Source organism: Pongo pygmaeus, chromosome 12 (assembly GCF_028885625.2).
Source record: "Pongo pygmaeus isolate AG05252 chromosome 12, NHGRI_mPonPyg2-v2.0_pri, whole genome shotgun sequence".
NCBI classification, from domain to species: domain Eukaryota; kingdom Metazoa; phylum Chordata; class Mammalia; order Primates; family Hominidae; genus Pongo; species Pongo pygmaeus.
Window position 1 is genome coordinate 116,158,206 of NC_072385.2, and position 16,975 is coordinate 116,175,180.

Genomic DNA, 16,975 nt, shown 5'->3' on the forward strand with positions numbered 1-16,975 from the left:
CACCAAAGCTTACTGTAGTGTCCTATATTTTCTAGCAATTTTTTCACTTTAAACATAGAAACAAGGACCTTAATAATTAATAATACAAGAATGCTGTCATATAGTTTGTAAAAGATTATCATATCGATTACATCTTTGGAGCATCACAACAGTCTCACGAGGTGGGTAATGGTTATTATCTCTGGAGAGTTCAGAAAACCAAAGTTCAAAGAGGGAGGTTTTTTGTGCTTGCTTATGGTAAAACTACCAGCAAGTGGCAGAATTAAAAGACCATACCACTGGTAAAAGGCATAGGGGGTTCCCTAAAACTTGAAACAGAGGAGTTTAATGAATGGCTCTCTTTGTTGTCTAGACCCAAGGGAGGGACAAGACAGTGGACTTTAAAGAACAGATGCACATGGAGCTGTGACTGTCATCCACACACTCAGATAAATGGTTGGCTCATTATTGCAGCTGCTGCTGGCTTTAGGGAGCTGGACAGCTGTTGCCAGGAGATGGATTCAAACAGAACAGAGGAAATGGAATCCTGTGATAATGACTGTGCCTGTATGTATGGACACGATGTTCTTTCTTCTCATAGCTCAAAATGTTCTAAAGATAAAATCTAATGATTTCTTATAGGAAGACTAGGCTTGGTGGGTACAAGTAAGAAAGCCAAGCAGAGAGAAGGTAAGTGTCTTAACTCGCCTATCCGGGGCATTCTTAAAAATGAAGATTTTTGGGGGGCTACACGGCCCTTTCAATAATTTGTGAGAGCATTTGTGATAGGCTCTCCAGAAGCGTATTCCTGGCAGAGCTGGGCAACACTAGCAGTGTCTGTGCTAAGGACAGACAAAGGGATCAGAGACAATGTCCTCACTCCCCTCCCCTCCCTTCTCCTCTTCTCCCTTCCCTACAATACATACCTCATGGAGCTTAGCATTTTGTTCTCATGCTGTAGGGACTGTGCCTGCTGATGACTCCTTGGCCTGTTTTCTCATTGATATGTTTGTTATTCATCTTGTCACTAAAGCTTCCTGGTCCTTCTCCACCTTTCCCTTTCCTCCAGTCTGGAATTTGCCTTCTCCATCTCCTTGGAAGACAGGCTGCTTACCCCATTGTGGTGCCTCGGCTGGTGTATGTTTTCTGCCTAGGGTGAGTGGTGCCATCCCACTGCCTTTCCAAATCCTAATTGTTTTTTCTAATCTACTCTGACTCCCAGCAGTCACCACTTTGTGGCCTTGATGGCCTCTGCTGTGCTTATAGTTGGTGCTACACAGCCCAACACAGGATTTCCTCCTATGGGAAAGTCCCCTCAATTAGACTAGAAGCAGAGACAGGAAGGAAGACCTGCCCTTCTGCTGATCACCGTCAGCTGCCCAGCACTGGCTCTGTGTGTGTGTATTCAGCACACACTTGCTTGAGAATCTTTCTTTCTCTACTTTTTAAAACTCACTTTTCTGATTTAAATTATCCTGTTTTATGTTATGAACTTATAGTTATGAAATAGTTATGAACTTATGTGGAGTACTTTCCATGCATTTTTATTAGTACTTTATCTCACAGCTTAACGGACAGCATGAGGAGGTAGGGACTGACACTACCCATGTTTTACAGTGGAAGAACCTGAGGCTTGCTGCAGGTCACATGCTGGTGGTCCAAATGCCTTAACTGGTTGCTACAATGCCTTGCATAAACCAAGTTAAGAGTTCTAGCATAATGAACATTTCAAATGAATTGGTGGGCTGGCATTTGGGAAACAGAGTGTTCCTCTGCAAAGGCTGGGCTGTTGCCACCATATCCTGGGCCTCATCTGGGAATGGATATGGTCCAACCTAGGGTTTGGTCCTCCTTAGGTGTTGAGGTGGAAAGCATTACACTGCTGGTGACAACCAGCTTGGGGAGTTCCAAACTCTAGTCCTTGCAGCTCTGTATGCTGATTATTTGACCTCTGAGGATCTAGGAAACAAGGCTGAAACTCAGGTTTTCTCAGGAGATGTCTGTTTCCCAAAAAGCTACCTCAGAGAACCTTACATCTGTGGGCACTACCTTGGAGGCAATTCTGTATTGGCAAAAGTGATCGTCCTTTTTCCTAATTGAACCAATTATGGTTGAATGATGAGGTAAGCCAATCAATGAACTCTCTTGGGAAGGCTTGGCCAGAGTATGAACTAGCGCAACTTGTTTTCAGAAGACATCTTTGCTGAAAATACTTCTGGCTGCAGCTGTTTTTTAGAGATTTAAGTGATCACATTACATCGTAATCAAATCCTTTGGCAGCCAGTATTCTCCAGGTGGCTCAAGGCAACCTGCATAAAGCAGGCAGAACATGTGGCTCAGAGTCACCATTACCTGTGTCTACAGCATCCAGTCCTGCCATGCAGGGTGGAGGAGGTAGCAGGCACCTGCCTCTTTGGCCTGATTGGCATTTTCTGCTCCCCACAGAGTTCTGTGCTGAACATCTTCCCACTCAACTCCTCCTATAGGAAGCCTGCTCTGGATGGCTTCACCCTCCATTTTTTTATTATTATTATTTTGAGACAGAGTCTCGCTCTGTCACCCAGGCTGTAGTGCAGTGGCATGGTCTCGGCTCACTGCAACCTCCGTCTCCCAGGTTCAAGCAGTTCTTGTGTCTCAGCCTCCTGAGTAGTTGGGACTACAGGCACGTGCCGTCACCACCCAGCTAATTTTTGTATTTTTAATAGAGACAGGGTTTCACCATGTTGGCCAGGCTGGTCTCGAACTCCTGACCTCAGGTGATCCATCCTCCTCAGCCTCCTAAAGTGCTGGGATTACAGGCATGAGCCACCATGCCCAGACAGCTTCACCCTCCTTAAAACTGATGTATATCTTCCCTACTCTTATCTCCTAAGATCCTGAGCTTTAAAATAGCTAGCCAAACAAAAACACCAATGGAGACTCTTTGGAAGGGACTGTGCTCAGTCTGAGGACCCAGAGGCAAGTCACAGACGTGACGTGACCTCAAAAGCCAGTACTGTGCTCTCCCACATGGCATCCACTGGCCACGTGTGGTGATTTAACATGTGAAATGAAGTCCCAAGGCTGAGATGTGATGCAAGTGTATAATGCACACTAGATTTCAAATACTTCGTAGAAATAAAAAATGTAAAATATCATAAAAAAGATTTTAAAACTACATAAAAAGAAAAAAATTCAAAAGAAATAAAAAGACAACAAAACAGAAACAAAAACATAAAATATCTCACTCATGATTTTTGTATTGATTACATGTTGAAATAATATTTTGAAATATTTTGTTAAATCAGATATACTATGAAATTAATTTCACCTGTTTATTTTTATTTTGTTAAAGTGTGGCTAACAGAAAAGTAAAGATATATGGTTGGCATTATATTTCTTTTTTTAAAATTATACTTTAAGTTCTAGGGTACATGTGCACAACATGCAGGTTTGTTACATATGTCTACATGCGCCATGTTGGTGTGCTGCACCCATTAACTCTTCATTTACATTAGGTATATCTTCTAATGCTATTCCTCCCCCTTTCCCCCACCCCATGACAGGCCCTGGTGTGTGATGTTCTCCTTCCTGTGTCCAAGTGTTCTCATTGTTGAATTCCCACCTATGAGTGAGAACATGCAGTGTTTGGTTTTTTGTCCTTGCAATAGTTTGCTGAGAATGATGGTTTCCAGCTTCATCCATGTCCCTACAAAGGACATGAACTCATCCTTTTTTTGTTAAATGGCTTCATAGTATTCCATGGTGTATATGTGCCACATGTTCTTAATCCAGTCTATCATTGATGGACATTTGGGTTGGTTCCAAGTCTTTGCTATTGTGAATAGTGCTGCAATAAACATACGTGTGCATGTGTCTTTATAGCAGTATGATTTATAATCCTTTGGGTATATACCCAGTAATGGGATGGCTGGGTCAAACGGTATTTCTAGTTCTTGATCCTTGAGGAATCGGTTGGCATTATATTTCTATTGCACAATGGTGGTGGATAAATGTTGTATGAGAAGAGGGATGATGCTATAAAGTATTATAAAGACACTGAAAATATGCTGTGGGAGGAGATGGAAGGGAGAAATAATTTCACTTGAGAGACCCTGAAAACCTTCCTGGAAAAAATGGCATCAGAACTGGGTCTTGACATATAGGATTGTAGGAAAAAGGCCTGGAGGCCTTTTACCCAGATGTAGGATGGGGATTTTGACCTCAGCCGGCTGGAGGACCCAAACAGATTCTGTGATGCTATTGTCCTCCAATTGGATCTGGTTTCCAAATCCAATTGCCCATCATTATTACCTGGTATAGATTCCTGAGTTTGTCTCAGATCTCAGGAGCCAAGAGTCACTGGGGTGAGGCCCAGACATCCTCATCCAGAGTTCTTCAAGCAATTGTCTTATAGCTCATTTGATCCCAGTCTGGGAAACTGTGTTTGGAAATGCTGGGTGCAAATGGTCATCTTTGGGCCTTGAGAGGCCAGCCTCAGTGGGCTTTCCATAATCCACAGCTGCAGGTAGCCATGGTACCTCCTGTCCTTGTATGTTCTTTGAGGAGAAGCACTGAGCAGGAAGCACCTGAAATGCAGAGCTTGGGAAAAAACAGCTCATGCCGTGGCCTCCTAGGTGGGTCAGCCATTTCCCCTGTGGAGGCAGAACAAGGAGGACTTTGTAGGCTTGTTGTTTCCTCAGTTACCACCTAAGTTACTTGTTAAATGGCCCTTCCTGCATACAAAGTGACAGGCCTCTGCCAGGAGTACTGATTCCCCACCTCCAAAAAAAGAAAAAGAAAAAGAAAAAATTTGCCATGGGCTAATATTTGATCACTCTGGACAGTGATCAAAAGCTTTTTATACTTTCAAAAGCTTTTTATAACTACAGTATTAAAAGGAGGAAGAAAGAATGATGGAGAGGGGGACAGATGGGGAGAGAGTTTGTTATCCTGACTGCGTGTGGTGAGTCTACACTCAAAAAACACCATTATTTTCTTCTCTCCTTTTCTTCTGCAGCTCTCTACATCTCTCTCCTATCTACAGCAGAGTTTCTGTAAGTGTGGTCCAAAGACCACTGAATCCAAATCCAGTGGGGTGGAACCCAGTAATTTGTTTTTATAACAGACTCTTTAGATGAGTTCTAGGAAGGCTAAATTTGAGAGCAGTTGCTTTAGAGGTTTATAATCCCTGGGATTACTTACCTGGCACCTGATCCAGTACAGGCTGTTCCTTCCCAAGGTGTTTCCCTTTTCAATGCTGGTCAAACTCATCGTCGTACCGTCTCTCATTTCTGCCCTGAGTGCAGCCTTGGAGCTCAATTTGAGTTGTGCAATCACTCAGTGCCATTCTTACTGCGGCAGAGGGTACCTAGCTTCTTCACGGGAGCAGAAACCCCATTATGTCCTGGAGGCACACAGGGAACCAGACAAGGTCCCTGTGACAGGGAGCTCACTGTCTAGAAGAGAAGTCAGCACGAGAGAGGCCAGGAATAAGCTTCAGGCATGCAACAAAAATGGTGTATGTGCCCACATAAATTTTACTGGTGAGAAGATCTAGAGATATAGGTCTAGATCTACAGATCTAGGATATATAGTTCTGTAGATCTAGGATCTATAGATATGGGAAGACTTTGAGATCTAGATCTAAAAAGGCTGAGCTACAGAAGGGATTAATAATGAAGATGAGTGCTTCCTAATAGGAGTGCTTGCTCCCCAATTGGCATGCTAGCAAAATTATGCCAGGTAAGGATCTTTAGTAACTGTCATTAGCAGGTAAACTATATGCTCCAGAATGGGGAATATCAGGATGCAGAAAAGTTTCCTTAGGTAGGAGGTCAAGGTGTCCCCAAGGCACAACTCAAATGCCATTCGGGAACAGTCTGGTCTCACGATAGTTATATGTGGGTATATATCCTTTCTGAGAAGAATGAGGTTAGTATGGACAGAGAGTCAAGAAAAATGCTATAATAGAAATGGATTGTGAGTTGTACCATAAAGAACAATTGGCCAGGGCTTGCTGGGTAAGATTTGAAGCCACAGGCCCAGCATTACCTCCCACCCCTGTTGTTCTGAATGCTGGAACCCCAGCTGTATGGTTGACAGAGAATCACTGAGAAAACAGCTTTCTTAGGAGCAGCCCAATCCACACCAAAATCTATGCTGGGTGCTAAGGAGGGAAGATTTCTGCATCCGTAGCCATTCTTCCTAGAGAGAAACTTTCCCAAGAGCTCCCTCTCTGAGGTTGGGGTCGATCTGGAGAGAGCAGAAAGGATGCCTTGAGCTCCCTGTGTGACCCCCAGCTGAGCACAATCCAGAAGTTTTTACAAGAAATGATAGTGGGGGATGGGAAGGACCATTCCCTCTCTGGACAGGAGGTGGGGTGGGGAGTGGGGGAGGGGAGACTGCGGCTGGAGCTTTGAACCTGATTGCTCAACCTCGACAGGACAACTCAGCAGCCAGCAGCGGCTTTCTTATGGCTCCCAATTTGGCACTTCTAAGGCCCCCTCTTTGAGGGTGGGGGATGGACTTTCCAAGGAGGAAAGAAACTTGCAGAATCTTCTAACTGGTAACACACACTCAGAACATTTTAGGAGAGGCTGTAGTCAGAGGCTGTAGCCCCTGTTTTTCAGGGGTCCTCTTGGTCAAAGTATGACTCAGGTTGTGAATGCCAGATGAATTTAGCTTACAGGCATGGCCTCATTAAGAGTGCAAAATGATTTGCTCTTCAGTGCAGGAGCAAATTTCATAGGCCAGTCAGTCACCAGCCAGCATATTGGTTGTGCGCCTTTTCACACCCACCGCACGGTGTGGGAGAGGGTCTGTGCTCTCTGCAGTTACCTGAGGTCCTGGTCTTGCCAGCTATCACTGTAGAGTCAGTTATTTCTCTGAGTCAGGGCTCACCTGGAGCACAAGGATAGTAATTAATTTTTCCTCACCGGGTTGTTGTGAAGATTAAATGAGATAAAGCACCCGGCACATTGAAATATTCGTTAATGTGACTTGTTTCCTTCTTTTACCTTAACACAGCAAAACTGTAGTATTTTAGTAAATCCGATACCAGTTATTTTGCACTAGTCATTCTCTGAAACTCAGTTTTAGATGGCTTTCTGAGTTCCCTCCAGCTGCAAAAATATAAGTATCTGAGACTCTGAGTTTGTTTCCAATAGGCTTTCTCTGGGTTGGAGAGACTGTTCCACAGAGTCCAGGAGGCTGCAGATGACGGTCCCAAACCAAGATGCAGCTGTCGGGCTGCAGTAGTCTGTGTGAAAGATGAGTAGAAAGAGAAGAAAAAGTCAGAGCTCAAGAAGAGCTCTAAAAGAAAAGACAGCTGCAAGTTTGTCCTCGAGTAAATCAAATTGTGACATTTATTGGGCTATTTCCAGAATAACACCTGCAAGAAAACTGGAATGCAGGATTACCTTTCCAAGAAGGATTTAGTTACGATAGCCTACAATAACCAGTATTGTCTATTGGAGTCAGCGTGGCTTAATGAAAAGGTTATAGGTTTGGCGGTGCACAGACCTAGGTTTTAGTTCTGTCGCTCCTACTTTTTATTAGTGATTTGGAGCAGGTTATTTCACCTCCAAGCCTCATTTTCCTCCTCACTTAAAAAAAGGTAAATAATGTGAAACTTGCAGGGTGATTGTGCGGGTTAGGAAGAAAAGTACTTGATATACAGTTGGTATTCAATAAATAGGAGCTATATGGCTAGGAGCACATTACACCAGGGCACATATCCTAGAGGCCTCTGGACCTGGGACCATCATAGAGCTGAAGCTTATAGCTTGTACAGCGTAGAGAACTGAGGGGGGTTTGGGAGGAGGCAGCAAGGCTGGGGTGGGTAGGTAGCGAGCAGAAAAGAGATCAAAAGGCCTATAAAGATCTGTCAAACTTTAAAATGCAAATCCTGTTGTGGCTCAGTAGAGACCAAATCTTTCATTATCACCTTTCTGGGAAGGGCTTGAGGGGTGGGGGGGTGGAGGGGAAGGTTAATTAGTCTTTCCCTTCATGGAGTGTTTTGGTTTGGTGTGGTGTGGTTTTGTGGCCAAGCCTGGGTATGTGATAAATCTTTTATTCAACTCTGCCCTGGAAACATGGGTAGAGTTAAGAAACTAACAGCATATGGTTTTCTTTATGAGTAGACCATGAGTTCCTCAAGGAAAGGAAACTATCTAACCCTTGTGATAGCTCCTACAGTTTGCAAGATTCTTGGCATAGAGTATTTGCTTCCTGAATGCATGGATGGCGTGGTGGATGGATGAATGTTAATTCTGAGCATAGTAATTCATCTCCAGTGGCTGGCAATTTAGTTCTCAGGGGTCTCCTTGCTCTGTCCTTCACTGGCAGCCATGATAGGAGCAGTCCTCATGATGGTCAGCTGTGGCCCTCTGGGAAACTCTGGGATGGTGCAGTCTCTTCCAATGGCCAAGGGTCTGTGCAGTGCAATCACTTGGGCAGATTATGCTGCATAGCAGCTTTGCCTTACTGCTGGCCCTAAAGAGGTAGCCTCCTAAGTCCCACAATTGGCCATTTATTTCTGGAGACAGCGTGGAATTCCAGGCAAGTCCCACAGAGGAGACCTTCAAGAGTAAGTGGGCCAATAATTATCTGGCACTCACTGTGTGCCAGTCTCGATCCATCTTGCCCCTACCGCAACCATGGCCAGAGTGAGAAAGAAGAAACCTCACTGCCTTGCTTTCTCTTTCCTGCTTTCCTCTTCTCTTGCCTGCGTGGTTTTCTCATAAAACTATACTTGTAAGTAAAGAGTGAGGCTTTTTTCCAGAAAAAAATATCTAGCAAATGTCCCTCTCTGGAATGCCCTAAAGCACATGTCATTGATGACTCTTTCCTGGATAAACTCACGGATTCTTTAAGTCTCATCCAAGACCTGACAGTCTTACTCTCCCTCTAACTGGTATCCACCATAAAAGGCTCCTATCAAGTTTCTCACCTCTAGGAGGCCCTATAAGGACCACCTGGATCTTCACTGACCACTCTCTTCTACATTCTGGTGCCCTCTGATACATTTCCCTTCACTCAGCACTTACTGTATTTGTTATCTCAAGAATAAATGAGTCTGGCATCACAACTAAGTTATAAACATCTTGAAGGGAGGGAGCAGATGTTTTCCTGTATACTCGGCAGTATGCCTATCCCAGGACTGAATCCATCTTAAGAATTCAATAAAAAAATTGCAGCATGTTCGTGGTCAAAGCATGGGCTTTGTCTTTAGATTTGGGTTGAAAAGCTAACTTTATTTATTCATTGAACAAGTATGTATTAAATGCATACTACATGTTAGGCACTGTTCAAAGCTCTGGGAATATAACAAAGAGTAAAGCAAAGTTTATTCTCTTGTGCTGTTACTCTAGTGATAGGAGACAAAGAAAAAAATCCAATAAGTTGTAAAGAAAATAGTACAGGGTGAGAGGCAAGTGTGAAGGAGTGGTGGTAGGAGTGGGAGGTGGCTACTTAGCTAACGTGCTCACAAAAGTACTAGCCAAGAAGCTGAGACCTGGGTGGTGATAAACAGCTTACCATCCAGAGGTCTGTGGGAAGTCCACACAGAGTGGGCAGCAAGGGCAAGAGCCAGAGTGTAGAGTGAGCTTGGTGTGTTTAAGGAAAGAAAGCAAGCCATGTGCCAAGGGCCAGGGGAGCAAGGGGAAGCGACGGAGGGTGAGGTGAGGGAGACAGGTAACCACAGCTGCTGAGGAGGCTGGGATTTACAGAGGATGATGAGAAGCCATGGGACGCTTTTACACAGGGAGTGGTTAGTATGTGATTTGCGTTTTCAATAGATTAATCTTGCTGATATGTGCACAACAGAAAGGCATGAGCGTTTTGAAGCAGGAAGATCAACTGGAAGGCTGTTTAGCAGTTCCTGCAAGAAAGATGGTACTTTGGAGTAGCAATGCTACCTCCAAAGGTAACTGGGAGATTTGTGTACTAAGTGTGACCTCAGGCATGTTGCTTTCCTTCCCTGGACTGCTTTCAAGAGAAGAAAAAATGTACTTAACATGATCAGCACAAGGCCTGGCTCATTGCAGATACTGTGCAAAGGTGATTCAACTAAGACATGAACACTAAAAAGGAGACACTCTTAACTCATGCACCACTAAGAACTTGCAGAGGACTCATCCCTGTGGTTAGAGCTTTGGAGGGTAATGAAATGACTGGAATTCTGCCTGTCCCCCTCATCTTCATTCTGGGGGTTTTCATATGAAAACCCCTCAGCCTCCTACAATGTTGACTTTAATAGTTATTTAATTAATTCATTTATTTATATATTTATTTATTTTTGAGATGGAGTTTCGCTCTTGTTGCCCAGGCTGGAGTGCAACGGCACGATCTCGGCTCACTGCAACCTCTGCCTCCCAGGTTCAAGCGCTTCTCCTGCCTCAGCCTCCCAAGTAGCTGGGATTACAGGCATGTGCCACCATGCCCGGCTAATTTTTTGTATTTTTAGTAGAGACTGAGTTTCTCCATGTTAGTCAGGCTGGTCTTGAACTCTCAACCTCAGGTGATCCACCTGCCTCAGCCTCCCAAAGTGGTGGGATTACAGGTGTGAGCCACCGTACCTGGCCTAATAGTTACTTTTTTAATTGTGAAAATTAAAATAAATTCTGTGATAATTTCCTGAGTGTTCACAAGACGGCTTTTCTGGGACTCTGAACTACTCTTATTTAGTAGTCAGTTTTCTAGAAATCATATCAGTAGAGTTTATTGCATCTCTCTGATGAATGGGTTCTTTAAAAGTCCCACAGACTCAGAGAGATGTGGGGTTCACAGAAAAAGCCTTAACTGTTTCCAAAGAAACAAAGAGTGGGGAGAAAACGATGGATGGAGCTTTGGAGTTAGAGTAGCTCTGAGTTAAAATCTTGGTCCTGCTGTTTACTAGATGTTGACCTTGGATAAGTTCCTTAACTTCTCTTAGCCTCAGATGTAAATAGGGGATAACAGTGCCTGCCTCTCAGTATTTCTTTTTCTTTTTTCTCTTTTTTTTTTTTTTTTTTTTTGAGACTGAGTCTCGTTCTGTCACCCAGGCTGGAGTGCTGTGGCATGATCTTGGCTCACTGCAACCTCCACCTCCCAGGTTCAAGTGATTCTCCTGCCTCAGCCTCCCGAGTAGCTGGGATTAGTCACCTGCCACCACGCCCAGCAAATTTTTGTATTTTTAGTAGAGACGGGGTTTCACCATTTTGGCCAGGCTGGTCTTGAACTACTGACCTCAAGTGATCCGCCTGCCTCAGCCTCCCAAAGTCCTGAGATTACAGGCATGAGCCACCGCACTTGGCCCTCTCAGTTTTTGTGGGGTGTAGATGAGGAATTTTAAGAATTAGATGTGTGGCACATAAACATTTAATATATGTCATTTGTCTTTTCCCAAGATTCACTAATGCTTTGCATAACAGACTTTTGAAACTGTATAAGCTCACTTATATTCAGTAGTGCCCAATGAGCTTTGTCTCTTTTTTCTTCATATGTAGACAATTCCCTTCTCAAAAAATTATACAGATTATAATGGAACACATTTTAAAGACATCAGAAATGCTTAATTTATATATTGATATATGTTTCATATATATTGATATGTATCCTCAAATGTGATGGAGAGTGAAGACAGAAGGAAGTGAAGCCAGGGGAGGTTTGCCCAGTGTAGCTAGTCTCTATCAGAACCAAGACACTTCCTCAGACCAGTGCCTCTCAGGTTTAAGAAAACGTCCTTCAGTTTGTTTCAGAAGATGTAGACCTGGTTGTACCCAGTCTTTTGACACCTCCCATAGAACTATCCCAGCTGTGAAGTTGTGGGGCCTTCACAGCGCCTGGCCTAGAGACGTCTGTGTTTGGACAATTACGTAAAATAAGGCTTCTGGCATCTGGCATCTGGCATTCACAGTTAGCATTTTCAGTTTAATAAAAATGTAAATGTTAGCAATAATTACATCAGAGCAGTTACTGCAACCAGTACTGCTTGAAAACTAAAAGGCAAAGGGACTTGTAGTCTCCCCTCACCTGGGTGTTTCATAGATCACTTTCTGACTTTCAGACTGAAAGCGTTTATTAAAGAACAGCCGTTTCTGATTTCACTCACAGAAAGGCAGGTATCAGTTGGATGGTAGATGAAGATTTAACTTATGATGACGCAAACACTATAGAATCTTTTCATTAGGTCTTTGATCAGAGAATTCTAAATATACAAGCAGTTTTTACCATTTGGGGAGGTTATTTTACTTTTTGGGTCCTGGAACAGAATAATGCTAAGGAAGCTCAGACAGTTAATCCTCATTAAAGTTCTTCTTTGATGCTTACAAAAGGAATTCTTCTAAACATTAGCAAAATATTCATTCTGCCCACAGAAGGGTCAGCCTACTTTGCTGATAACTCTCCCCTCCATTGCCAAACAGGCAACTTAGTGAATTTATCTGGTCTGGGGCTAATTAAACTATCCATTTTGAAATCATCAAAAAGAGTCCCACTGTTTTGGACTATTGCTGGGGCTGAGTCTGCAGCATGTCAGTTTATAGGCAATGTGGCAAGTTCCTGAAAGAGGCTAATGCAAGCTGTTAGCTGAGCCTGATAAAAGCTTTGCTTGGCTAAGAAGGTGATAAACATTGCCACGTTAATATATAGATGAAAGGAGGCTGCCTTCAGTAATACTATTTAAGCTGTTTTACCCTAAGTGCTACCAGCAGAACAGGAACAGCAGTTGATTTAGACTCTTCACCTTCAGAAAGCAAGCATCTTGGCAAGGCATCTTGAAGTGGCTAAAGGCGACTAGGTATCAAGCTAATCCACCCAATTAGATTTGGTATCTTTCCACAGAAAAATTTAGAACTAAGACCCTGAAATCACCACCAGTCAATCAGCACCCATTCACTGAACACTCTTTTTTCTTTTGTTGCGATGGAACTTCGCTCTTCTTGCCCAGGCTAGAGTGCAATGGCACGGTCTAGGCTCACTGCAACCTCCGTCTCCCGGGTTCAAGTGATTCTCTTGTCTCAGCCTCCCAAGTAGCTGGGATTACAGGTACCCACCACCATGCCAGCTAATTTTTGTATTTTTTGTAGAGATGGGATTTCACCATGTTGGCCAGGTTGGTCTCGAACTCCTGACCTCAGGCAATCCGCCTGTCTCGGCCTCCCAAAGTGCTGGTGTGATCCCCCACGCCCGGCCTCACTGGACACTTTCTGTGCCAATCCCTCTGCCAGGTGCTATAAATTCAGAAGTACAATATGGTTTCTCTGCCCTGAGGATGTTCATAGTCTGGTGTGGGAAACAAAAAACGTAACCCAACATAAAACTATAGATAGGTAATATTTTAGAAGTCTATGGGGACTAGCAGCGATCCAGAGAAGCAACAGAAGACTTTCTTAGAGAAGACCATGTTTACACTGAATCTCAATGGGTAAGAGTTGGTGAGGCAGAAGAGTCAAACCCTGGGTAGGCATCTGGGGGAAGTGAACAGAAACAAGATTTGATTTCTGTGCTCAGAGATCTTAGTCTTATCTGAGGGAGAGACAGAGGCATTTTTAAATAAGGAATATTGTGCCTCCTACACGGCAGGCATCAGCCAGTATTTGTGGAATGAATGAATGAATGTGATAAATACTCTGATGAATGTATGGGTAATTTCTTTGGGGACACGTATAGAGCAAATAATTCTGCTTGGGATTACAAAGTTATGACATGTGAGCTGGTCCTTAACAGATGAGGTTTATCTAGCCAATAAGGAAGCAGCAAGCATTTCAGGCAGAGACATCCGTGCAGGGAATAACAAATGGTCTTAGGTGGCTAGAGCCAAGGTTCATGACTATGAGTGCATGAAGCTGAAGAGACAAGTTGGGGCCAGGCTGCCTCAGCCTTGTGAGCCATGCTGAAGTACTAAGACCAGATTCTGCAAGGTTAAGTGCAGCCACTGCTGGTACAGCCTCCATGGGTGGGGGGTTGTGGAGAATTGTCATTCATGCATCTAGTACTTACTGTGTCAAACACTGTTGTAGAATTCTGTGAACAGAAAGGACTTAGTCCCTGCCCTCATCAAGTCTGCATTCTAGTTTGGGAAACAATGAAAAAAAAACCCTAACCTCAACATTTATAATGTCAGGAGATATAAAAGATTAGGACTCTTTGAGGTGATATTTGAGTCAAGAACTGAATGATGTGTGGAAACATAAATACAGACAATTGTTTTCACTCATGAATTAGGAGATCTGAGTTCTAGTCCCAGCTTTAACCTTTTCTAGTTGGGTGACCCGGAAAAATTTTAAACTCACTAGGCCTCCAGCTGGCTGTTACACATAGAAAAGCCTAAGAACCTTGCTCAAAGTGGGTGCTCAAAAAATGTGGTAGGTGATTAGATGAATATTAGTTACCACATTATATTTAAGCAAGCACATTTTTTCCAGTAGCTCAAATGCCACATTAGGATCCCTTGTGTGATGCTAATCTAGTTTCCTTCTTCTGAAAACACATCTCCCACCCTCACACTGCCCCCTACTAGCGTTACTGTGTCCACATTTTTACCAAAAGGCAGTGCTTGGCTGCATTCAGTTTGAATCCAAAATCTGATAGTGCTCTTTCCAAATGATGGTATTGGACACAGCTACCATTTACTGAGTCCCTAGAATGTGTCAATGGTGGCAGTGACTTCACAGATATCAAAACCTTATAGGATACCATTGATCACTGTATCTCCAGGGCCCAGCACAATGCCTGTCACATAAACATTTGAATAAATGAGTCTCAGAAAAGTTAGAAAATGTCTCCAGGGTCACAGAGAAAATCTGTTAGCAGAAAAGAATCTGAAGCTAGGTATGCCTGACAAGATGGCTCAAGCTATGCTACCCAAAAGGAAAAAGTAGTCCTCATTATAAAATCTAGAAGATGGAGATTGTATATTTTTTTAATTTAAATTTTAATTTTTTTGAGACACCTTTTTGCCCATCCTGGTGAAGTGCAGTGGCACTATCTCAGCTCACTGCAACCTCTGCCTCCCAGGTTCAAGCGATTCTCCTGCCTCAGCCTCCCGAGTAGCTGGGATTACAGGTGCACGCCACCAGGCCCCACTGATTTTTGTATTTTTAGTAGAGATGGGGTTTCACCATGTTGGCCAGGCTGGTCTTGAACTCCTGGCCTCAAGCAATCCACCCGCCTCAGCCTCCCAGAGTGCTGGGATTACAGGCATGAGCCACCACGTGTGGCCAGATAGACATTTTATACGGAAAAAAAAATCCAAAAGAAAAACCGCCAAAGACTTAAGATTGATTACACAAAGCCCAAAGCAGTTAGGCCAGAGCAGGGCCTTAGTATGGAGCCATCAGAAAGAAACCAATTACAGGATCCTAGTAGCTGGAGGCAGATTTTTGGCAGAGTATTTCAAAGGGAAGCAAGGCATCCTCAACAAGACAATGAAGTGATGAGCAAATACATAAGCAGCAACTTATAAGATTTGATATACAAGTGATAACATGACCACATCAAGGAACAAGAACATGGAATGCTTTAAAAAGAATTGGTATAACCTGGACAATGAAAACAGAGAAATCCTTGAGGAGGAGGAAGTATAATTTTACACTTATGCCTGTACTAGGTGTATAAGCAGTCCCCAACTTTTCTGGCACCAAGGACCACTTTCATGGAAAACAATTTTTCCACGGATGATGCGGGAGAGATGGCTGTGGGATGAAGCTGTTCCACCTTTTATCATCAGGCATTAGATTCTCAGTAGGAGTGCGCAAACTAGATCCTCGCATGCGTAGTTCATAATAGGGTTTGTGCTCCTATGAGAATCTAATGCCACCGCTGATCTGACAAGAGGCAGAGCTCAGGCGGTAATTCTTGCTTGCGTGCCGCTCAACACCTGCTGTGCAGGCCGGTTCCTGACAGGTGATGGACCGGTACCTGTCCACAGCCCAGGGGTTGGGGACCCCTGAGCTATATAGCAAAATGAACTCAGACTGGCCACTCCCAACTAATTTTGTTATTTTCATCTCATACAATCTCAAGAATGCCTCTAGATATTTTATTTACCTGGTCTAGATGGTCCTAAACTATCACAGCCACAACTGAACAAATCAGAATAAGCAGAACCTTGGAAAATGTTTTAGCAACGACTTTTTTCTCTCTGAATATTCAAAACATTGCAATACAGTCCTTAAAGAGTTGTTAAGCTGATACAAGGTTTGTAAAGAATCTAGTTGAATGCTTAGCACACAATAGCTAATACACATTAGTTTTTCCCCTTCCTCATTCTGGAACTGGGATTGTTTCCACTTTTTGGCTATTATGAATAACGCTGCTATGGACATTTGTGCACAGGTTTTTATGTGGATATATGTTTTCATTTCTCTTGGGTATATACCTGGGAGAGGAATTGCTGGTTCATATGGTTAACTCTACATTTAACCATTTGAAGAACTACCAGACTTTTTCCAAAGTGGCTGCCCCATTTTACATTCCTACCAGCATGTTATGAGAATTTTAATTTCTCCACATCCTCATCAATACTAGTTATTAACTTTTTGATTGTAGACATTCTATTGCGTGTCTTGTGGTTTTGATTTGCATTTTCCTGATGACTAATAGTACTGAAAATTTTAAATGTGCTTATTGGCCATTTGTATTTCTTCTTTGGAGAAATGCCTGTTGAGCTATTTTGCCCATTTTAAAGTTGTCTTTTTATAATTGAGTTACGAGTGCTTTATATACATCCCTCTAAGATACAAGTCCCTTATCACATTTATGATTTGCAAATATTTTCTCCCATTCTGTAAGCTGTTTCACTTTCTTGATGGTGTCATTTCAAACAACAGTTTTTAGTTTTGATGAAGTCCAGTTTGTGTATTTTCTTTTGTTGTCTATGCTTTGGGTATATTTAAGAAATCCTTGCCTAATCCAAAGTCACAAAGATTTGTGTCTATGTTTTCTTCCAAGAGTTTTATAGCTTCAGCTCTTACATTTAGGTATTTGATCCATTTTAAGTTACTTCTTAAATATCATGTGAAGTAGGAATCAA

General features: G+C 43.0%; 1 long non-coding RNA gene across 1 annotated transcript in view; it reads left to right on the top strand.

The window, feature by feature from the left end:
• Window positions 1–261: 261 nt before the first annotated feature.
• Window positions 262–16,975, top strand: part of LOC129025018 (uncharacterized) — a 36,002-nt gene continuing 19,288 nt past the window's right edge. Inside the window, exon 1 of the long non-coding RNA XR_008497154.1 lies at window positions 262–669. This is a non-coding gene — a long non-coding RNA (uncharacterized LOC129025018). The remainder of the gene's footprint in view (window positions 670–16,975) is intronic.